This window comes from Ixodes scapularis, unplaced genomic scaffold, assembly GCF_016920785.2.
Source record: "Ixodes scapularis isolate PalLabHiFi unplaced genomic scaffold, ASM1692078v2 PGA_scaffold7__128_contigs__length_106722199, whole genome shotgun sequence".
Taxonomy (NCBI): domain Eukaryota; kingdom Metazoa; phylum Arthropoda; class Arachnida; order Ixodida; family Ixodidae; genus Ixodes; species Ixodes scapularis.
The window spans coordinates 7,129,097-7,152,642 of NW_024609882.1; the positions used below are offsets into that span (position 1 = coordinate 7,129,097).

General features: G+C 44.7%; 1 protein-coding gene across 1 annotated transcript in view; it reads left to right on the forward strand.

Annotated features, from left to right (window-relative positions):
• The first annotated feature begins 2,799 nt into the window (after positions 1-2,799).
• Positions 2,800-23,546, forward strand: part of LOC115324323 (serine/threonine-protein kinase BRSK2) — a 127,418-nt gene continuing 106,671 nt past the window's right edge. Inside the window, exon 1 of the mRNA XM_042286343.1 lies at positions 2,800-2,886. The gene's annotated coding sequence lies outside the window, so the exon portion shown is untranslated. The remainder of the gene's footprint in view (positions 2,887-23,546) is intronic.

A 23,546-nucleotide genomic window follows, 5' to 3' on the forward strand; every position in this document is an offset into this window, starting at 1 on the left:
TTAGTTTTAACGTGAAAATAAAAATAAGTTGAAAGCAGCATCATGCGAACGTGAGAGGGAAAAAACGGGACGCAAAAACCGTTACGACTTAGGGAACCGTATCTGCAGAATACATCTTGAAATGCCCAAACGGTGCGAGTACTTCCAGGTGAGAACTTGCCTCGGGTTTTCTCTACATCGTTCGATAGGACTATATCTGACGCACTTTGTGACAAAGTACGTTAATAATGATTTATGTATTACACAAGCTTCTTTGTGAGCTAATAAAGCAGGAACCTGTCAAGTTGTACTGCGTCCAAGAACTTTTCTCACGTGCGGACAAGTGTTCATTCGTATGCTTAGTGCGAATTATGAATCGGGCTTTTAAGCAGCGCGTTGATCTGTGGTTCGGAAAATACGTTATGTGGTATCGCCACCGCTGGAGGAATCCCTCGAGTGTGATGCATCACTCCCAACGCCCGGTGTGAAAGTGAACGTGCTACCCGAAGAATCAGCGTTGCGTCGGAAGTCCTGGCGTACGTGTCTCGGTGAATAAATAACTTCACCAAGATTTACAGAGTCAAAAACGTATCTACGTATGACGCTTTTCTCAGGCATCCCCGAGGTGCTGCCGGTGATAGCTCCTGTTAATGGAAATCACCAAAAGAGGATCAGCCCATATCTATAAAATTGGCTCAACATTATATAAGAAAGTAGCAGAATAGCCTTGAACTTAAGAAAAAAAAAAACACTTTTGAATACGGCGTGGCCATTTTCACCTCTTGGCGAAGGTGGCGTTGTCGTAACCGCAAGGATACGGCGCTGGTATTATTTTGCATATAAAAAATGATTGACGTCAAAAAGTTTTTAATACGTGAGTGACAGCTTAAAATCGCGGGGCGTGGGGAATTTTGAGCGCCTCATTATCGTTCCGAAGGGAGCCAGATTGTGGAATCAAATAAGATCAAACCAAATTTATTTGACATCTATTTTACAGGATGTCAGGGGCACAGACAAAAAGCCAGCGAAATCCAGCTTGACTGGGTCTGCATTTCACGCCTCCCCCTCCTCAAAACACACCTACAAATACCAACGCATAAAAATACCCCAAAACGAACGAATAACTGAGAGCTTAACAAACCTTTCGTAAGCTCTCAGTTTTGACAGTAAGTATTTAAAGGCAATTAAAATAGTCAGTGTTTGTCCTAGACATTACAACACGATAGACAGACTTTTGTGTTTGAGTTGCGTTTTGGGTGTCGCACTTCTGTCATTCTGTTTCCGTAAAGTGCGTAGACTTTAAACTCGTTATATTATGTTGGCCTCTGGAATAAACCCGAGAATGTACCGGCTAAACACGCGACAAACAAAAACACTGTAGTGTTGAGAATATTTTACAACAAAATTCACTAGTGGGACATATTTTTCACATAGAACGCAAGTAAGGATGTAATGTTGTAGCAGACTTGTCCTGCTATTATTATTTTTTTTTTGTCAAATACAAGAGTTTACCCATGCTTAACTATACTACTTCATGAGATATGCTGTGCTGCGAAGTGACACGGAACATACAGATAAACTATCAGGTTACAGAAGAGGATATGGCGTTCGGTAACCTTATAGTTTACGTGTATCTTCAGTGTCACTTCGCAGCGCACCATACCTAATAATGTCAAACCAACCAGTCCAAATCCAGGCATGGTTTCTATACTAATTTAAACACTATTCAAACACTTTATCGAATCAGTAATTGAATTAGTCAACATAGTTCAAATGCAATCAGGCATTGACCTACATTAAACGACCTAGTTCTCAGCCAATCCCTAGGTCGTTTCACTTTTGCCACAAGTACTCCACACGATGCGAATGGAACATTCCATATGGGATGCATCCACCGCTCCCGAGCGTCCCGCGCGAGACACCCATCGCCGAGAGCATGCCCTTCCTATCTTGCCGAGTGTGTATCGATTGAAGTGGCCGGACCCCATGCCACGCATCCGGCCCGAGGACGGGACAAACACGTGTTCCACAGAGCGACCCAAGAGAGCGACGCTGCCGCCACCGCGGAGAAAAAGGAAGAAGGCGGCGAGCGACCCGCACGCCCTTGAAAGGCATCGCGCGGCCGTCCCGTTGTTGCCACATCCCGCGGAGAGAGAGGGCCCACTGCCTTCTCCGAGAGCCCGTTGCGGCAAAACGCCGCAGCGTGTCGCCCTCGTCGGCGCGCGACGAACCCAGCGTGCTTCGATTTAGGAGTGCCTCCTCCCGCTCCATCTTTGTCACGTGGGTTGTGGGCCACGTTTGCAGCGCAAGGTTGGAGGAGGAAAGGGAGACATCGATCGTCAGTGCTTCTGTCCTCTCCTCCTCGTCGACGCACCCAGTAAGTGCAGAAGGCTTGGCAGGAGGCGGCCACCATGACGCAGCGAGAGCTCCGGACGGTTTTGAGTTGCCCGTTCTCCCAGATCTGGGCTCGCTCCGCGAGCCCTCGTTCCGCGCAGCCGCAGAAGGGCGCCCCCCTCGGGTCCTGGATCGATGCCCGAGTCCGGCTGCGGGCCTGAGCCTCGGCAGTGGACGCGGTCGGCAGCAGGCCCAAAACGGCAGCGCAACATGGCGGCACTCGTCGGCTCCCTGCCGCCCCGGCGGATACGGGCGAGACCGTAGCGGCCAGTGCGCGCGTCGCGGCAGCCAGCAGGAGTCGGGGCGGCTACGCCCGGCCGCGGTCCGTGCACATCGGGCCCGAGCCGGCGGCTGCTGCTGCTGGATACTCCGGGGCATGTGCCATGTCTGCGGGCCCCGCTCGGGAGCCCGGCGCTGGTCCGGCGGGCTCGGCCGCCGCGGCCGCCGACTCGCACCACTTCCAGTACGTCGGGCCGTACCGGCTGGAGAAGACGCTGGGCAAAGGGCAGACCGGTGAGTGGCACGGCGCGCCTCGAAGCGCAGAGACGACGACTGCGGATGAAGTGATTCGCGACAACCGCAGGGAGGGCAGATCGAAAGCACACGGGCCGCGAATGAGAGATTTTGCTCGAAGGTTCAGAGTAAAGGCAGTGCTGTGTCGCGCGCCTATTCTGCGAACTTCTCAATCGCGGATACGAGCTGAAGCTAGAAACATTTAGCTGTCAGAAATATCGAGAGTAGTCTTTTTTTGCCTGCGCCGTCAACCTTACGTGGTCACTATAATAATCGGGATATCTGCCTTGTGTCTCGTTTCATTTGTGCAGTCACGAGTTCGCGACTCAAACCACAATCGTTAGTGCCAACCATGAACGCCTCTTATATGTGACCAGAAGGACTTCGAAACACGCTACTTCCATTTGAATTGAATTTTTCATGCAGTTTTTTTCCCCGCTCTGCAAGCTTTCACGAGCTTATGTATATATTCAAGGTGTTTCGTGCTCGGACGGTCATCAAAGACGGATTTGTTTGCAACGTGTAAAAGGGCGGACTTTAATCCAGGAAAAGTGTCGCGACGGAGCCATGTTCTGAGGACACACGAGGCGTGTGCGTACGTGGCGGCATGGATTCGGTGAGCCTAGCGCGACCCGAGGTTTTCGGCTGGCAACAGTGAGCGGCAGAAACGCCGCATGCCGCTGAAGTTGGCGCACGGAATGCGACGAGCTCAGTCGAATCATACAATATCGCATGAAGATAAATTCTGCGTAAAAAAAAAAAAAAATGTTGAAAAGGGATAGTTACATAAAAATCAAGGTTTAGACCGGAATATTTTGCCAAATGTACCGGAATCTAGGTGAACATTTGTACGAGCAGTACCAGCACGTATATATGTTCTTGCGAAGCACACGGAGAGCCAATCATAGTTATGAAGGGAAGAGGGGCGCCGAATTAGGATGTAGCAATAAATAATGCTTGGAAAAAATAATGATTCGTTATGATTCCTGATTAGTGAACGGAACGCTGAGGATCACAGGCACCAGCCACTAACTGAGAGCTAAACGTGATACGTTCCTTGTCAGTCGCTATGATTTTTTTTTGTAACCGTCATTGGTTAGCTACTCTGCGTGCTTTGTGCGAATGTCGACATACTGGTTCATTTTATGAAAATGTAGACCTAGATTTGGTGTGAACAGGACTCATTAATAGGATTCGTAATATCGTCGGCCACAAATATTGAACGCACCTGGGTTCTCTGATTGTTGCGAGTCACAGTCACGAGTTTCGGCAAAATCACAGCATTGCATACATTCTGTGTTCTTGCATATTTCTTGTTTGTACTTAGAGCGCCATGCAAGTTTATTGATTTTGCTACAGGAAGTTGAACATCAAAACACACGCGGAGTTTTCGTTTAAGAAGTGCGCGTTACCACCCTAGACGTGTGAACTTTATTTTATTTTTCTTCTTCGAATTGATACGGATAGCCGCACGCTATGCGTCTTCGGTAGGCTCCATCAAAGCCAGTTATGCTTACAGAGTTCGGCTGATCTGTGTTTCTTCTATGTTACATCTGATCACCTTTCGGATAAAAAAAAAAAAAAAACGCGAATCGCTGGTTTATACCCTGTTATCAAGAGACACACATTCCTTTTCCAAGGTCACTCCCCACTTAAAAAAAAAAAAAAAAAAAAAAAAACACTGGTGGCTAGGAAAGCTTTTTATTACAGCTTATATGCCTCCCCACCATTGTTTGTAGACTGTTAGCGTCTCCGAAAGACTGCCAACCTCTCTCCCCGTACATATGCTACGACTGGTTCTACACAAAACGATCGTACAGTAAGTTTTGTGCCCTCCGAATTCCCTAGGATTCTACGGCATTGCAACTAGCTACAAGCCTCCCCTGCACAATAAGAAAATGGCCGTATTGTAATTACTGTGCCGTCCCAAACTTCTAGAAAGGGAACACATTGCCACTGGCAACAAGTCTGCACTATACAAAAAAAGAACTGCAAAACCTTCAACACTAGTCCAATAGTTCAATGTGGGAAATAGGGGTGGGGAGGCTGCCGCTCTAAGTGAGACCTGGGAACCTGGCCATGAATCTTGTTCCCCACCCTTCGCTGATTAACGCGGATAAGACGACGCCGGGCAAATGGAAAGTCCCAAACCCAGCCTGGTGTGGGGCTAAAGAGCACCGTCAATCTTGGCCGGATTAAGAGATTACCTGCAGACGAGGGAGCCCGCTGGAAACGCGTTGCTCTTTGCTTAACACCGTCCTTACGATGCGAGGGTGGACACAAAAGTAGACTGTCTTGTTACGCGGAGGTGGGGAGCGACGTTCTAATTGCGACCTTTGGGATGGTACCGGAACAGAGTAATTCGCTTATGGTTGTCCAAGCACGCTGTTTCTTCAGGAGAGCGGCAAGGCTCGCCAACTTTTAATGGGTACTGTTCCCGGGCGTTAAAATAACCCTACGGCACGTGACTGAAAAAAAAACAAGAAGAAAAAAAATATAAAAAAATAAAACATAAGTGTTTGCGAATTTGTTGGGCGGTTACTATTTCAACTGCTTCTGCGGCAACAACGGAGCATAGTGTCTTGTTCGTGGAAAGATTTCTTACATGGGATTACAAGAAACGAGGAAAATACATTGAATGTAAAACGCACGCTTTGTACCTAATTAATTAAGCTTTTATAACAATATTTAAGGCTAGTTAGTTTATTTTGAATCGTACCTACGTTTTAGAAGGAAAGCAAACTATTGCGAAAACTACCGAGTTTTCTCAAATTGTGTCGTGTCCATATCCAAATTACAATAACTACAGTGTGCATTCGCAAATATTCGAGGGTAATTCAATTAAATTAAAAAGAATAATGTATAATTCTGGATACGTTGAACATAAAGACAATCAACTGCCTCATGAATCGAATGTTCAGTGGATTTGTCCCACCGCCAATGTTGTAGTCCGTTAGTGCGCTCTGCAAGGGGTGCTCTGCCTCACGAAGCCACGTGTAGAGGGGAAGCACCTGCTAGGAGCGGCGTGGTGCCGTGCAGGCAAGCGTGACATCAGTTGCAACGATCGCTGTGCTCATTGTTTATATTCCAAAAGGAACTTCCTGGGACGGACTCAGCGTGACAACAGACATTTAGGCAGGAGATAGAGTTCCTGAACGAGCCAACTCGCTTAACAAAACGCCGTTTGGGGGTGTGTGGAGGGGATGCCTTCTTGTGAGTGTTTGAACCTCCGCGCTTTGTTTGAACCTCTGTGTTTATGTGTTCACTACATTGACAGAGCTTGGAATAATTGTTGTGTAAATCATTTGTTTTAATGTGGACATCTAAATGTATTAATAATTAATAAATCGCTGTTACAAATTGAAATTTGCTCGCTTCCTCGTCTAGGAACGTCGGCATTCCTGTTTGTTATCATACTATAAGGGAATGCACATGAGACTTCTGATTTCATTGTTTTATTTTTAATCAACGGCAAAGCAAGTCTTACTCACATATATCATGTTCAAGCTTTAAGAAATTGTCTCCTAAACCAGCATATATGCTGCTGGACGTTTACGGCTGCTCCGACCGACTTTCCTTAAATAAAATATTAGGCACTAGAGCACCCACAAAATAGTGTAATGCAAAATAGATTAGTCACGTAAGCCAACTTGTCCAAGTTTCACCTGATCCAGTCATTGGGATTATATAAAGTTATGAACCATCGCCCGTACTTACAATCGAGTCAGTAATTGCAATACGCTTGTTCTAGTTCAGAGTTTACAGTTCGTATAATGGGGAAACAAAATCTCACGTTAAAAAAAAAGTACTTTGCGTAAATGTTTAAAAACTAAGTTGGTATCTTTATGAGAAGATTTCAATTCCATGTGTTATGAGAGTCAATATTTAATTATCGCTAAAATAAAGTTTGTAACTTTTTCCTTCACGTTATAGAAAACTCAGACATGTAATCACATCAATGTATGTTTTATGTACATAATGCGTACGAGCAGTTACCAATGCAGTATGAAATCACTTGCATTGTTTTCGGACAAGTTTCAAATATAAAAAAATCTGACTGATTGAATGCACCTTCATAAACATAAATGACTTCGCTATTACTTATGCGTGGGGATACCCACGCATAAAACCACCACATTTCTTTTAAACAGGGTGGAGAAGAAAAATCAGGATGATTCAAATCGTGACTTAGACTATGATTTCGATCACACCAATTTTACTAAGGTGATTTAAATCAAACATTTCTCGCATAAATAATCTCCCACTCCTCCTTTTTTTTGTTTTATAATCTTATTCTTCGTATGAGGATTTATTTTTTTATTTAAGTAAAACAAATCATCGAGCAAGAAAGATCTATGGCAGGCTTAACACGAACAAAAAGCGGACTCTTCTGAGCAAATCAGAGCATTGAGTTTTTTTACTAACGAATTTGTCAATCAGTTATGTAATTCTCTAATGCAAGCCAATCAGAAGGTAAGAAAAATGAATGGTAAAATAATACGCTATTGGAAGCAAATAAGAAGGCGAAATAAAAATAAAATAAAGCGCTTTCAGTTACTAAAACATTCAAGCTGCATTTGTTCTAGATATGACAGGGAAGAGTAAAAAGTTGTTAAAAAATCTGTGCTTCAGAAGTTTAAGTTTACAGTGATTCGTTTTTTATCATTGTTTTTATTCGTCGAACGGATTGGTGGATCTATCTCAAATCAAATGAATCTGAATTAAATAAAAACATATCGGTTTTACTTAATTAAAAAAATTACGATATTTTTTTTACTTTGTTTTAAACTAGATAATAACTTCGAGCATTTACCATTATACTATAAAATATACGCGCGTTAGATTCACATATATTGCACGCATAAAACGCCGACCCAGGGAATGCACCCTCATAAACGAAAATGACTTCGCTGTTTTTTATATATATATAAAAAAAAACGGAACAAAAAAGCAGAAAGGAAAACAGGTGAGTAAATCTAAGAATAAAATATCAAAAGTAAAAAAAGAACAGAAAAAAAAAAAAACAGAAAGCGGTAAAGCGAACGACGACACCTTAGGAGCACTTCCGCACAGCTTATTGTCCTCCCGAACGCATCGTCACAGCGAAAGCGAATCCGACGGCTCCCAAAAAGAAACGGAACGACGCCAATTTCATTTCGGGAGCCGCAATTTTCCCTTCCGCTGCAGGTACCGAGGCCCGCCAAGTCGGTCTCTCGTTACTCAAAGCTTCGCACGCGCGCGCGCGCGCGGCGATCTCTGTTTTTTCGTGTTCCAAGTCATTGCTGTTTTCCGCGGCGCATCGCTCCAAAACCCTATTCTTTCACGTTGCCAGGGGCAACCAAGTGGTTGCGGCTCACCCTGGCGGCCATCGTCCTCCCCTTTCCCCTTTTTTTGCATATTGGATCAGGCCAGCCGCAATAGATGCGCTGCCAAACTTACTCTCCGAATTTCACCCGCATTCCACGTCGACGCTGCTGTTCTCAACCTAATGCACGTCGTCCGCTGTCGCAGCAGGGGCGGATTTAAGGAAGGGTTGCACGGGTGGGGCGAGTGCCCTCTTCTATGTTTACCGAAAAACACGACGTTCGCTGGAGACATGAGAACAGAACTATCTGCGCCTCAAGCACGTTTGCTTTATACGTATTGTGTGCTCTGAACATGTCTGAAGGCAGTGTTTTGTTTGACTAATGTGACATGGTCGTCACACGAGAAGAAAACACGCCTCAGATAATATCTGCACACTGGCTCTCTTGGTGTCGCGTTGCAAAAAAAAAAAAAAAGAAAAACAAGCGGAGCATTTGCAGGTTTATCGCGGGTGACTTTTGCGGTTGAGGAGCAGCGAGTTTGGCCGATCGCGATTGCGCTGGGGGTCACGTGATCGCGCTCCACGCCATACGCCCTTTCTCACCTTCGGTCGACCGTTCCCTCGGCGCTCTAAGCTTTCGCACGCGAGAGTGGGGTGACCGAAGCGTACGCCGGAGCGAGTTGCGGCTGCTCGACGGCGTGAACGTGCGCGTGAGAAAGAACGTTGTCGATTTGTAGGCGCCGGCAGTCCTTCCCTGGGTGTTAGGACGAAAGGCATTCGGCGTCAAGATTACGCTTCAAATAAATACGAAGCGGCACATAGGAGAGAACGTTACCGAGCAAAGAATGAACACGCTGGTGGGACCAAGCAATTTATTCAGCACGTGCGCGAGAACGCGTTTGGTGCTGGCCGTCCTGCGTGTGATCGATTGTGGCTTACGCGAGATACCGCTGGGCGCAACATCACAATAATTTTTAGTCAATCCCGCAATGTCATCGAAATGTCGCACAACCTAGCGGAAAACCCACTAAAACTTTTCACCATCTGAATTGTGGAACTGGGAATCCAACTGCATTGTTTCTGGAAAACTGGAAACTAGATTGCACAGAAAACAATCATTAGTAGAAACCTCAAATACAGATATATTTGCAGTTCTATAATCCAGATAGCGAAACGTTACGTATTTTTTTTTTTATTTTGGTAATTAGCTGACGCTTTCTATTAGCATATAACATCGCGTGATTATCCGCGTAGCTCTTTCTTCTTCTTTCTTCGTGTGTGGTGACGCATTCTGCTGACGAGCGTTGGACAACTTGGGGTCTGACGTCTGTCCAACAAAGCATGGGCAAGCGTGTCTCTTCTTCTGAAAATGAGACGTTAACGACGTTTCGCCCACTTCATGTCGCGTGAGGATCGGTTATGGTTTCGTGGACGTAGCAATCTATAAAGACCGGGTACACCTTTTTTTTTTTTGTTCTTTCGAAATCTTGTTTGGGCCTAGGTGCGAAAGAATGCCCTTATTTTTGGAGAAGTGGAGATCTACGTTCGCGGTGCGAAATAGATGAAAGTAGAAAGGGGCATGGCGCAAAAAGGTGATGAATTCTTTTCCATAAGTAGGGCTATGGGTTTTTGATGAAAGCAATAAAGATTCCTCTCTTAAAATGTGCGTTGAATGAGGTTTCTGCGCTAAATACCGATTTTTTTCTTGGTCACAAAAATAAAATAACTCTGGAGTACTTTACTAATGCTTAAATTTGGTGTATTTTTGGGTCACGACAGAAGCTAATCTAATGGCGTGCAGTATGAAAGCTGCTTTTCAGGTTTTTGGCTTCTCACATATTGATCGAGTGAAAGCGTATATTTTTTAGGTTTTCTTTCTGTGGACTTGTGAGGCAAAAAAAAAAGGAACCTAGTTCTTTCATAACAGTGAAAGCCTTGAATAGAAACTGCGTGCAGTTCATTGGCCAACGCTCCTGTATTGTACGCTGATGCTCGTAACAATTAATGCCTTTTATTAGAAAGTCCAAAGTGGGATTAGCAGCGGAAAAACCCTTGAACATCGCGCATGAATTTATTACAAGCTTTTTATACTTCCAAAAGCGTTATATGACTTTGTTTAAAAAAAAAAACAATATTTATTTCAAATAATGTGGTTTTGTTTCCATTTTCGTCTGTTTACGTGCGGACATCCGAATTTTGTAATTTAAAAAAGTCGTAACTATAGCAATATGAACACCGTTAAACACCAAATACAGGAACATAAGAAATTTAAAAGAATTGATATATAATAAGCGTCAATTTGCAATAAAATAAGTAGAACATTTGTCGACTTTTGCAGTAAGCAAATCACAAAAACACGGCACCAGATAGCAAACGAAGCCAAATGGTCTTTTTTTGCTACCTGGTGCCGTATTGGATGTGCCGTGGCGTGTGGGAAAATTTTGGATATTTGGACATAACAGATAGCTTTTTTTCATCGCCTTGTAATATCACTTGTTGGGAAATTGGAACAGGAGAAAATTGTTTCACAATATTTGCAAAGCATGGAAGTAATTACGGTGTATAAAATGAAAATCGGGTTTACGAAAGGCAGGCTTGGAATCTTTACAGACAAATACCCGCGAGGTTTTTTTTTAGGAATATTAATTGAGGGAATATTTCCGCAGTTTCGATATTTCTTGCATTCGGTTGTTCGCTTTCCACATCTGGGCTCCAACCTTTCATCAGTGTATAATTTCAGTTGCTGTCATTCCTCTACTTAACGATTTGACATAAGAAGCGAATTATCTTCTTGTGAGGACTTTATTTTTTAGAAAATCTTAATTTTGAAGCAGATTGGAAAACTAAGTTAATTAAAACATTACAAAAGTAATGAGAGCACTTCATAGAAGTTTTTTTCTAAACGAGCGCGCTTACTTCTTCAAACAAACAAACAGACAAACAAACAAAGCGCCTATTATGAACAATACGTGAGCTTGCATCAGAATTCCGTAACCTCAAGCACCTGCCCTGACAGTGTACCTTGCATGCTCTACATTAATTCCGTTTATGAAGGGCTATAATAAAGACCAATCATCACTGAAACACGCCAGTAGCGTGTAACTTTGTTGATTTGTTTTCGCGGACATAACAATTCCCATTTGATTCATTTGGTCGCCAGGGCACAAAAAAATCTTGTCGTGGCAAGCAGCAATTAGTCAAAGTGCTCTCCCGTCTTTGATCGAAAGTTTCCGGGAATCAGAACCGTGCCCCAAAGCCGTTTTTGTGCTCCGCATGCAAAATTACTTCCCGCCAATCATTGTAAAAAAGAAGAAAAAAAGCAGAAAATGATAGCTTAAACGCTTTTGTACATTAGGAACCTTTTCGAGTAATTATTTTCGAAGGTTAAATGTGGCTCGGCATCGTGTAGCCGAAAATTCGATCGGAACACGATGTGGTAGCTCCGATGAGTCGGGCGCGAGGATCAAATCAATTAAATTAGCGCGAGTGCGGTTCGTTTAGTTAATGATCGAGCTCGAAGAAGAATATTTTAAAGTGACACTCCAGAACCGACTGCTTTTTTTTTTTTTTTGGCAACCAAGTTTGCGAAGTTTTTTAGTTTTTAGAGGTATGAAATTGACAACTTTGAGGTGATGTTCACCGAATCAATTAAAAATTCCGCGCGGACAAAACTAAAGTGAGTATTCTTTTGCGAGACTCGTGTGAACATTGGTAGATGGCGACTGTGGGGAAATTTGGTGGGGGATTTCGCAAGAGCGCCGATCGCTATAGAGACAATCTACTGGTTCGTATGACATTTAAAAAGAATATCCGTTGTACCCTCATATCTATTCTTGGTGATTAAATTGACACCCGCCATTTTTGTTTATTTCAGAAATTCGCCGATCCTTCAGAGAATTTATGTACGGATCCGGACTGCTTGCTGCAGCAGTGTTATAAAAAAAAATGCAAATGTAGATGAACGAACTTCGGCTGAATAAACACCAATATATCTTTTCCGCAGCAATTTACATCGCCTCTACTAAAAACAAAACAAACAAAAAAAAACAAAAAAAAAAACGAAGAAAAAAAGTCACACAGGAATGTCATGGAAATGCCAGGAGACTAATGCACAAGTTCATAGCTGGCCTCACTGTTAGAACTGGGTCACATCAAGAGTATAATGTTTTCATCGAATACTAGTAAAACAAAATATCCGGTTCTAAAATAGAAGGCGTGGCAGGTTTTAGACGAAACGCTTATGATCAACTGCATTAAAACGAAATACAAAGATATTTTTTTTTGTTCCCCTTATAACTCAAGAAAAATGGTGACGCCCTCCCGAAAACTCATTCTCCTGACTGTGCCTATGCAAAGTGCACGTCCGGAGCAGCTCGCTCCATCTGTTGGTCTGCACGACCTTTGCGCTCCTCGGCGAACAACCCAAAGCGTGTTTGCTTCTTTGTGCCCGTTTTCTTTTCATAGACGCGGGTCGAGGCACGAAGATTGAAGGCGGGTCTCCGAGGTAAACAGACGCCCTATGGACTTGGTTTCTTTGTTTGCGGTCTTTAGCGCTTGTGCCCCCGTTCCCCTCCTCTCCACGGCACAGCTCTGGGAAGTTTTACCCGCTGTATTCTTTATCGTCTCTCTCGACGCGGTCAATCGATAGAATTCCGAGGCCTGTTTGAGCTTTCCATTTTACTCTCGGCACGTTTGAACCAGCCGTCGGGAGTTAAAGCCGACATGTTTCGTGCTCGGAATGGATAGAATCCGTTCAACTTTCTTCCTTTGTCCCCTACACGTATACAAAGAACAAAAAAAACACTAACATCCTCGATAACGCCCTGGTGCCTTGAGTTAGGCCAACATTTTTGTCAGAAATTTCAATGGTGTACAAGAAAGAAGAAAAAATAGCCCGTTCATAATGCATGTATGCCCAAGAATCGGAAGTTGAACCACCGATTTTGAGATCACGGAAAGTCAATGACTTATTCATTGGAACAATAAAATAAGCACGGGTCACGTTTTAGGCAAACCCTTTGTCAGCACGGCCACATTGATTTTCCGCCTCTGTTCTCTTAAAAATTTCTTTATACTCGAGAGGAAGCTCACGCCGTTAGTTTTTTTTAGTTTATTTTTAGGTTTTTAGATAAAAATTTACTTTAAGCACAGATTACTTTTTTCGCACACTTAATCGCATATGTCTGTACAAAAATGCCATTTACGTTACACCATTAGGAAACAAATGTCGGCATTATGCGTTCCTTTTAACTTAGCTTCTCTTGTGAAGCGCGATCAAGAAAGGGGGGGGGGGGGGGGATCGGTGGCCGAGTGGGCTAGCGGACACCAGCTCGGAGCAAGTTTTGCGAAAGCTCGCGCTGCAGAATCCATAAATTTTGCGTTCAGTCGCCATTCCTGCCAGTTTCGATCTGATTGAGCATCGCACCGGCATGTGGCCGTGTTTCACTACTGCGCGGTGCACGTTAAAGGCTCTAGGCCAGCGGTTGTACTTCACTGGCTAAATTTCTAATTTACAGCTGCGAGACAAGTCGCCCGTTGAAGCAGACTAACTTCCGGCTGTATGAACACACGCGCAACACAATTCATTCTTGTCAGCGACGCATTTTTTGATGGGGCGTGCTCCCTGATTCCTTTTTTTTGTAATCCATTCGTCTTCTACTGAGTATTTACTTGAGTTAGTAATAACTGATTCATGCTATTTGACGTGTGACGATTAGCGGGCAGGGGTAAGATTTCGTACATGAATTTCCCCTGCGGCGTTTCACGAACCCTTACAGTCTTACCGCCGTAGAGTGTTTCTTCTCCACTCAGCGGAATGCTCAGGACAGAGTTTGCAAATTATTACAAAAATAATGTTTTACTGTAGCTCAAGTGCCTAGAATGAAATCGCCACCTAGACTGAGAAGGAGCATTACCGTGCATGTATTATGCTAACACCCCTTAAAAAGAAGTCTACGCGTTGTGACCGCCCGCAGCGATAGCCACGAATGCGTCTGAACCATATTTTGAGCACGCCTTTCTGGCGTTATTTATATCCACTCCGTGGGGGTTCAGGCTTCGCGAGTGTTACAACGCACGTCTTCAATGCAGGGACACCAGTGCACGCGACCAAAGAAAACAGGAGCGTGCAGGTTCAGACAGAGAAACGCTTCGGGGGAAAAAAATGGGGGGGGGGGGGGGGCGATACGGTGTCCCCTGAGGCTCTTCTGCTTCGTTTGGCGGAGCCCCTTTCTTCCTTGTTAATAGAGAGAGAGAGAGGGTGAGAGAGAGGGCCACGTTCTTTCCCCAAGACGCGTTGTCTCGGGATATCTCAGGAAGGGGCAACACGAGCAACTCGAGATCGGGGGTGCCAGCGTGCCTCTTTGCAACTCCTCCCCGTGCTTACTCCGCGTCTTTTCCCAAAGATAACAAAAAAACAAAACACGAAAGAAAAGGGATGAATGAGGCAGTCTCCTCCCCGAGCCATCGGGTCTTCTTCCCCTGATCACCAGACAATGGGGAACAGCCTCCCGGTATTTTTTTTTTCTTTTCTGGGAGGAACACAGAAGCAGAGTGCAAGCAACAAAGCGTTGCTGTGGAGTTTGTGTCTGGGGAAGAGGAGCTCGGTTTTTGTGGCGCAATTGGCAGATCGGTTTAGGGCCCACCTGACAGCCTCCAGGGTTTTTGGTGCAACGTGCCTGGAATGGGGAGTTTGGGGACAAGATGGGGAGAGAACGCCATAGATCCAAATCGTTCGTTTTGGAGTCGTGCGGTGGTCGCCCAAAGAATATCCCGGTGGGCCAAATCTCCGTACTGCTGTGAAATGATGGCAATGGAACAATTTACGAGACACGCACGTTACATTTTAGTAGAGATAATACTTTTCGATCTTTATTTAAGCAATGGCAGTACTGCACGGCAGTTCCATATTTGTTGTTGCTGTAAATACAGTAAAAAAAGAAAAAAGAATAGCCGGAATAGGTGTGAGTTCCTTCTTTATTTTTAGTCTTTGTTATGTGGAAGGACGGGAAAGAGTGTTTTCGGCTTGAGTCTTAGCTGTGACGGTTCTTGACCATTACAATATCGTGATTTTGGCTGACATTCTATTTCTGTGGGTTTTTGAGGCTACTGACACAGCAGGCAAAGCGATGCTACGCCCGTGCCGAGGATCCGGCCAGGAAAAAAGAAATGTGGAAGCAAAGACGAAGTTATCAGCACGAACATGTTGCCTTGAACCGCCTGAATGAAGCTGGCAGTGCACGGGGAGCGTGTTTGGTAGAGACGCTGGAAACAAATACTCACTGAAAACACGGAGCTTCGGCTACGCTCGCAATTAAAGTCAAATAATAAAACTAGTCGTTATTTGATTAGACAGCAGGAGCTCAGTTTACGAGAGTATGGCGATATTGTTCCCCACTGTAGCAGTGATGGAAGCGGCATTTGACAACTTCCAGAAGGTTCTGTAGCAGACAAAATATGCGGAGGGCAAGTTCGTCTGCTTCTCAAACAGGGGTTTTGGTGACGTCAGACCGCCGAGCGCTGATTGGCTCTGATTGGAAGGATAGCGGGCAGGCTTCAATCGAACTGCCTTGAGGTCTACCCGCTATCCTTCCAATCAGAGCCAATCAAAGCTCGACATTCTGACGTCACCGAAACCCCTGCGTAAGAAGCAGGAGAACTTGTGCTCCACATTCGTTTGGAGCAGCCATTGACGCGTTTGGAGTAGATGCCCAGATCTGTTAACACATGACTAAACAAAAAAGTGATTGCATCTTTAAATCAGTTTATTTTTAATTACCGAGGGCTCCTATCTGACATTTGAGCAGACCACTTATTTGCTTTGTAATAAGAATGGACAGTGCGCAAAAGGAACAGAGAACCTTATGTTTAGAAATGATGCTTTAGTAAGAGTAAGTTATATTTACAGTGGAAACTAAAAATAAATAAACTAAAAGGTTGAGAAATAAATTATAGCAAAAACTTTCAGTTGGGATAAGGCCTTTTTCTCCTACCACTTCTATACCCGGTAGTGTATTGAGCCTGTAAATATACTTATTGTAAAATGCCAGAAAAAGCGCAGTCTACCAATAAAAATGCTTTCCACAAGTTCTGTGGACCTACCAAATTTAATATTTTAATGTTATAAACCGCAAAAACAACCGCCCACAAGTATTATGAAAACCTACAGCTATGCGTTAAAAGGGGCGCTGCTCTTTAACGGTGTTGGAACCCGAGTAAAGTCAAAGTTCGCTGCTCTTTCGATCGACAGCTGCACGCGAACTACATTGACTACCGTATTTATTCAAATACACACCCTCGCTTTTCTCCCCCTTTCTGGGCGCCGTTTTTTATTTTTTTTTTATTTAGAGGCAAACTTACAATGAAAACTAAAGAAGTAAGACAAGTAATACTACTGAGCATATATATATTTTTTTTTTGTTAATAGGTATTATTAATACTTTCTTTCGCGATATTTTCCCAGCTGTTTGTTCACCCCCATTCGCGTTCCCTAGGGGCCATTTTAACGGAAGAAACGTTATAGGCAAGGCTATGTAAAAAAGGAATGTTACAAAAAAAAAAAAACGAAAGCTAAGAGCGACAGGAAAATGAAATACGGAAGTGAAGTGATTAGCACGACGCAATCAGAGTCCCGTAATCACGTCACAACTCGCCACACCACGTCACGTGATGTGGCGAATTGCATTGCGTGAGGGGTCATGTGACCACGGGGCGTGATGCGGCGTGAGTTGATTAGCCTCGGTTTTAGCGGCTCCAGCGAAATTGGCGGCACTTAGCGGCTAGAACAGAAAGCGATGGTGGTAACTTCGCCAATTTTCTCGAGCGAATCAGATATTTCAAGCGGTTGGCGGTTTAAAGACGACGCCGTGAACGTAGGTTAAAGAACGCGCGATTAAACTTGCCAACGAACCGCATTCTACTGACGTTCACGGTCCCATAACGTGTTCTACGAACAAGAATGTTTCCCCAGAGATGACCGAAACGGTCTGTGAGAGTTTTCTTTAGTGTGATTGTGTTGTGAGTTTGTTTGTAAAAGGGGAAGTTAGCCATCCTCGTTGGTCGTCTTGTTCTCTCCGCTGTAGAAGAGAAATTTAGCCAGCGCTCTATTAGGGTCTTGAACGTGCATCACGCAGTAGTGGTACACGATTGCACGCCTCACCCATCTAGGTCCTATTCAGATCGAAACGGAAAGGGGTGGGGATTGAACCCAGGGTCCAATAGCTCTGCAGCGCGAAGTTTCGTTCGACGTGTTTTCAGCTGCGGTGCGTTACCGCAATATGACCCGAATGCCGCACACGACTCCTGGACAGTCACCATCTGGGCTCTTAAACAACAATCCCCCCGCCCCCCCTCCCCCCCCCCCCCCCCCCCTAAAAAATTACCGACGTTTGCGACATGAATTGACGCTTGCGACAAGAGAGGCGAAATACAGATTTTAGGAAAGCCGGGTGGGCCGGAGGAATACTCTCTATGTTTGATCGAGCTCTTCAATTCGTTTTGCCTTACGACGTAGCGCAGTAGACACTACGATCCATCGGAGTCAATCTAATGATATAAGAGTGTCACGTGACCCACAGGAAGGTCGCAGCGGCACGCGGGGCACTTCAGTTACGTGAAACGTGCACCGTGCTGCGTTGCATATACTTCGTCTCACATTAAGGCCGAACGCAACAAACATTCGAAAATACTCACGCTTTTCAGTGCTGTGACGTCAGTGGAAGGTAGGCTTGCAAATCGAGCGGACAGTCTAAAATTAGACTATGCCGATAATTTCTTTCGTGCTGCCAAGCGGGTGCTGGAGTGAGCTTTCAAAGCATTCGTTTTGCGCCATAAAACTGCTTGCAATCAGTTCAAAGTAAAGTCTATAGTTCAAAAAGTGAACTCCTGCCTTCCCATAATATCACTTTTTCAATGTTGCCAGTAGAGACTCTCACCTTGAAAAACGCGGTGAGGACCAACATTGTAAATGCAATAACTTCGAGAGAAAAAAAAAAGAAACGACCTTGACCCAATATTTGGATTACTGTTTCAGCGATGTTTGTTGGTGTGTTTAGCAAAATTTTAGGCAAATCGGGGGCTATGAGAAAAACGCCGGAGTACCTCCTTAAGGTGAAACAAACTATGGGTGGCTCGTAGCGTCGGCGGCGGTCCATCGAAAAGTGAAGCGTGGTGTAGCCTGGATCGATAGACGCCGAGAAGAGACGCTGCGGGAGCAGCCGCTCCTTCTCCTCTCCTTCTCGCTTTCTTTCTTTCCTTCTTTCTCACCCAATCTTTGTATTTCTATTGTCTTTGCACGGAGTTTTATTCTCCGCGCGCACTGGAATCCGTAAGGCTGCCCGCGCGCCGTTCCGTTCCTGCTCCAGCTCGTCTCTCTGTCGGCAGACCCAGTCTTTCTCGGAAGTCTAGCACGTTCTAAGAAAGCCAACTTCTAGAGTCTCGCGCGCTTCGAGTTTACACGGGAACGAGACAACCGAGTCCAACGACACGAGTTCGTTTCGTTAAACTAGAGTACCGGAGGCCTTAACTCGAAAAGGGCGGGGACGATTACGCCAGAGAAAGGAGTCCCAAGTGGAGCGTAACCGGATATTTCTCGATACTCTGATGTAGAGTCACTACGGTGATATGTCGTCAGCATTATTCTCTTCGTGCCTCTTTATCGTTCCTATCATCATCATCATCATCCATGGACCTGCGTCGTGGGTCGTTTTTAGACTAGTCGGTCCTCCTTAGGGAGTTTTAAAAATTGGGCGCACCAAAGCTTCGGGTCCACTAGCAGGTTGGGCTATCATCAGGCAAGGGTCTGATGATAGCTTTTTGTGCAGTATACCGGGGAAGTCATTATCAATTATACACCGCAATAGAAGTACTTTTGCTCACAGTGTTCAAGCGGTGAGTATAAACAAAGGCTGATAGTCTTTACGACTACCCACTAATCATTTAAATCGATGCTCAGTGTTCTGATCTCCTCGCGCGCTTTTATCTTCTCCTTTTTCTCGGTTTTCCGCCGTATTGATGCTTTGAAGCATGTGGTCCTTGCTGATGTAATTTCTAGAATTAAACGGAAATATGCCTAAGGTTTACGTTCACTGCAGGCCACTGTCTCTCTCCGGGCTCGTTCAACAATAACAAACATCGGTACGGATTATTTTGCGCCCTTGTTTTATCCAGCCTCTATTGGTCGATTGCAACTGCTTCAGGATCAAAACTAGAACTAATTAATTTTGTTACTGATGCTTTATATCTCTTTCCTCGCCTCGGTACTGCACTTTTTTAATTTATGGCAGTGCAACCTCACCCAGCCCGACGTTACCTAACCTAACCAAAAATCTAAATGCACATATAAAACAAAAAGCAAAAGCTTTTTTTATTTTTTGGACGGGCGAATAAACATGTTCTCTTCCTGGTACTTTGGAAGTGAGCTGTTTATCTTTTAAATAGCTGTAAATACAATGAAAATTGTATATCATATATGTAAGTTTTTGAAAACAAAAAAGAAGAAAAAAAAAAGTAGAACTCTTCTAAGAGACCGAACATTGCGTTTTGCTAAAAAAAAAATAAAAATAAAAATACGGCTTATCGATTTTGTGAATGCGCACAGTCCGCCAAGCAGCTCTTTCCAGGCGTGTTTTCCAGCCTTTTATAAGCAGTATTGCGTAAAAGTGAACACACGTGAAGCGTCCGAGGACCTCGGCAAAATGACAGAGTCATCCGATACCGAACTTTGCTCCTAGACTCGTACACAAACAGCTCACCGCCTATCGTGTTCGGAAATCCGAACGTTGTCTCCCATATAGAAATATCAAAGCGGCGTTCAGCCCACGCACACGCGCACGTGTTTGATGTGTGGGGGGTGCACTCACGTTTTCTGCTTCGCGCGAGATCGGTCATGTTCGTTTTTTTTTATTTGACCCGTGTTGCAAACGACACCACCCATCTTCACTAAAACCAAGCAAAGCAAAAAAACAAAAAAAAAAAAACATCTAGGGATCGATAGTAATAAATATATAGATAAATAAATAGATCGATAAAGTAATAAATATGAATGAAGACGAACGGGTTCTTTCCATGTTGCTTGCTCTGTCATTATTAATTTATGCGCATAAAAACGGGGAGGAAGGGCTTCGTTGGAAGAACAGAGGGCTACTCATACTAAAATAAATAAAAGAGAAAAAGAGAAAAGAGTAAAAAATAAATAAATAGTAAAACATGACGATCTAGGTGAAAACCTATTTCAAATAAAAAACACAGTCTGATACACGTTAAAAATGTACTAGAAGCTCCGCTTCCAGCAGGCAGTCTTTGCATTTCATCGTGATTTAACTGGGTGTTCTCGTAAGACCCGACGTGCTACCGAAACTAGAAAGCTCACATTTTCTGGCACATTCTTAACTTATTTCTGACCATGACTACAATATAAAAACAGAAAAAAGGGCGGTGAAGCACGTGCTCAGAATTACGCTCTTTTTTTGCACTCGCCTTTCCACTTTAGCTTGAACCACTGCAAAGACTGCAGACCCGTGCTCATAGCTGAAGGCTGCACAAATGTTCATGCATCCCGATCATTGTTTAACGGGGCCCTGCAAGGGCTTTTTTACTGGTTTTTAATTTGCTCCGAACCTGAGCGCACTTAACGTAGTAACTTAATGAAACTTTTCTTTTCTCGAATTTCGCTGTATTTTAAAAGTGACAGGCAAATTAAACTACAAGAACAGGCAAAAAATAACCTCCTTCATGACGTCCTTGGTTGCTTGAGTGGCCGTGAACTAAGGGAGGGGTAGTGAGCTCAGCGAGCGGTCAGGGCTGCCGCACTCCGTGTCGACGGCTCAAGAGGGCGCCACTAAAGCATGTCCTGGCTAGGCTGTATGAAGCGGGCAGCCAGGGCGGCTCGCATTACATTTGCTGCGCGATTAAACACTAATTCGGCATGACACTTTATTGGCCACAAACGACAGCAAACACGGGGTAAAGATCAGCTCAGAACGGGAGCCACTTCGCGCTGCCGTACAGCTAAAAGGCAAAACCGCAAGCCAAACCTGCTCGCGGCCTTGGGAACGCTCGGAACCGGTCGGATCCTCCAGTCCACACGACCGCATCGCCGCCGCGTACATCCGGGACCTTTCTACGCTCGCCACTCGTTGATGTCTGATCCCACTACACCTTTCTAGTATGCGCCGCTTTTTCCACCGCTTGATGGCGGGTATGTCGACGGGTCATTTCTTGTTTCCGTACTTTGTAAACTGCATTTGTTTCTTTTCCGGTCTAGAATAGTGAACAAAAACTACTTTTATGAATAATTGAAACCATGCGCGTCACCTATATATTGTATTTCAACAAAAAAGAAGCTTTTAGCGGCTCCGACCAGTAGTAAGCCCAGGACCAAACACGTCCCATATCGCGCGCTTTCGGCACCGCGGGTCGCCCCCGTAGGTGGAGGAGGTTTCCGCGTTGTCCTGTTAAAATATGACGCACTTATGTTTAGTTACTCTTTCCATGCCTGCTGGCTTGCCCGAACCTTAAGAGAAGTGGAAACCGCAAAAAAGTTAGACGCTTAAATAGGCTTACAGGGCCCCTTTAAGGCTTAGAATTCGATTGTGCCTGCCGTCTTTTCGCCGCGGTCCTCGTTAATGGAAAATGCGAAGTAACCTTAGAGGCTCTGTCCCGCTGTGAAATCTTAAGCACAGGAAGGCACCGCGCTTGCGGACTTTCGCCGGGGAGCTATAGGGTCATCAATCGCGGGGAACCTCATTGTAAGCTTGGGCCCCAGAAGCTTTCCTCCGGGAAAGATTGTTTGCCGTCGGGTCGCTCTTGACCCCCTTAAGGCTGGGATAAATGCGGCTGATAGAATCAGGCTTCCCGTGCTGTGCGATACCTCATTAGGCACGGGATAGAGTCCCCAAGACCCCCGGGGGCCGCGGGGCAGAGGCCCGGATATGAGGCCTGTCAAGCGACCTCGATGAGCGCCTGATCGAGGGTGCACTCTAGCAGTCGCCGCGGGAGAACAGCTTTGACGGAAGATGAAAGAGTTGGGCGTCATGATGGACTGTGGACCGGTGGGGTTCGTCAGTCATGAGCTACTGGGCTCCATTGCGGTCACCGAGATAATTGGTTTGCACTAGTTTGCATTAGAGTCACTGGTTTGCACTGTGGCGTGTTGTACGTGTTCCTGTTTAGTGCGTGTTAAGGATCCCGACGTTTGCTAGGTTCATCTTTGTATAATTGGTGATACGGATCTAGACGGGCTCTAAAACAATTTAAACACAGCCCGTGCTGACGACTATGCATGAACGCCTCCTAAAGATAAAAACAACAACTAAGGATTACCGTAAGCGTAGGTAAAATAGAAAGGTTTGAATGGGGATCAGTTGCCGAGCGCGTTACTGCACCTCGGCTCGAAGCACGTGTAGCGAAAGCTCGCTCTGTAGAACCCAGTGGTCCTGGTTTAAGTCCCCACCCCCGCATGTTTTGATTTGGATGAGCGTCGTACTGGCGTGCGGTCGTGTATCACTACTGCGTGATGCACGTTAAAGACAACCCAGGACAGCAGATGTACTACACTGGCTATATTTCTCATCTACAGGTATAGATATACATCAGACGTCCATGAAAGCTGGCTAACTTCCGGCTGTATAAACCGACATGGTAAGCGGGGTTTGAAAAATTTCAGTTCCTCAGGAAATTTCGTTTCACTGTTGACAAACGACGACAATGAGGTGCAAGCCTGTTGAAGCATAATTCTGAAAACTCCAGACTAGATTTTTCAGAACCATGCTTAGACAGGCTTGCACATTATCGCGACCGTTTGTCAACAGCTAAACGAAATTTTCTAAGGAACCGGAAGTTGTCAAATGCCGCTAACCTATTATTATTACTAAGCTTTGTTTCGTCTTTTACCTGATCTATCATCCCTTAAGTACTGTCGTCTCCTCGATAGTTACTTATCTCATCGGCTGAACTTTGTGCGAGTATCCGGTCGATTATCTGCTCCTTTTTTTATCTACTTCTGGGGTTCCTCAAGGCAGTAACCTCGGTCCTCTGCTGTTCTTGGTTTTTGTAAATGATCTAACTTCCTGTATTAAGCACACGCGGTTTTTGTTATTTGCTGATGATATTAAGTTGTTTACAGCGGTTAAAACGGTTGACGATTGTGAATGTCTTCAGCGCGATATAGATTCTATTTCGGCGTGGTGTTTTTCAAATGACCTACTCTTAAATGAGTCAAAGACGAAAGTTATGTCCTTTTCTAGGAAGCGTGAAATTCTGAGTTTTCCCTATGTATTAGATTCCACCAATATTACTCGCGTTGAGGTCATCCGTGATCTAGGCGTTTTTATGGATCCTGCAATTAATTTCAACCATC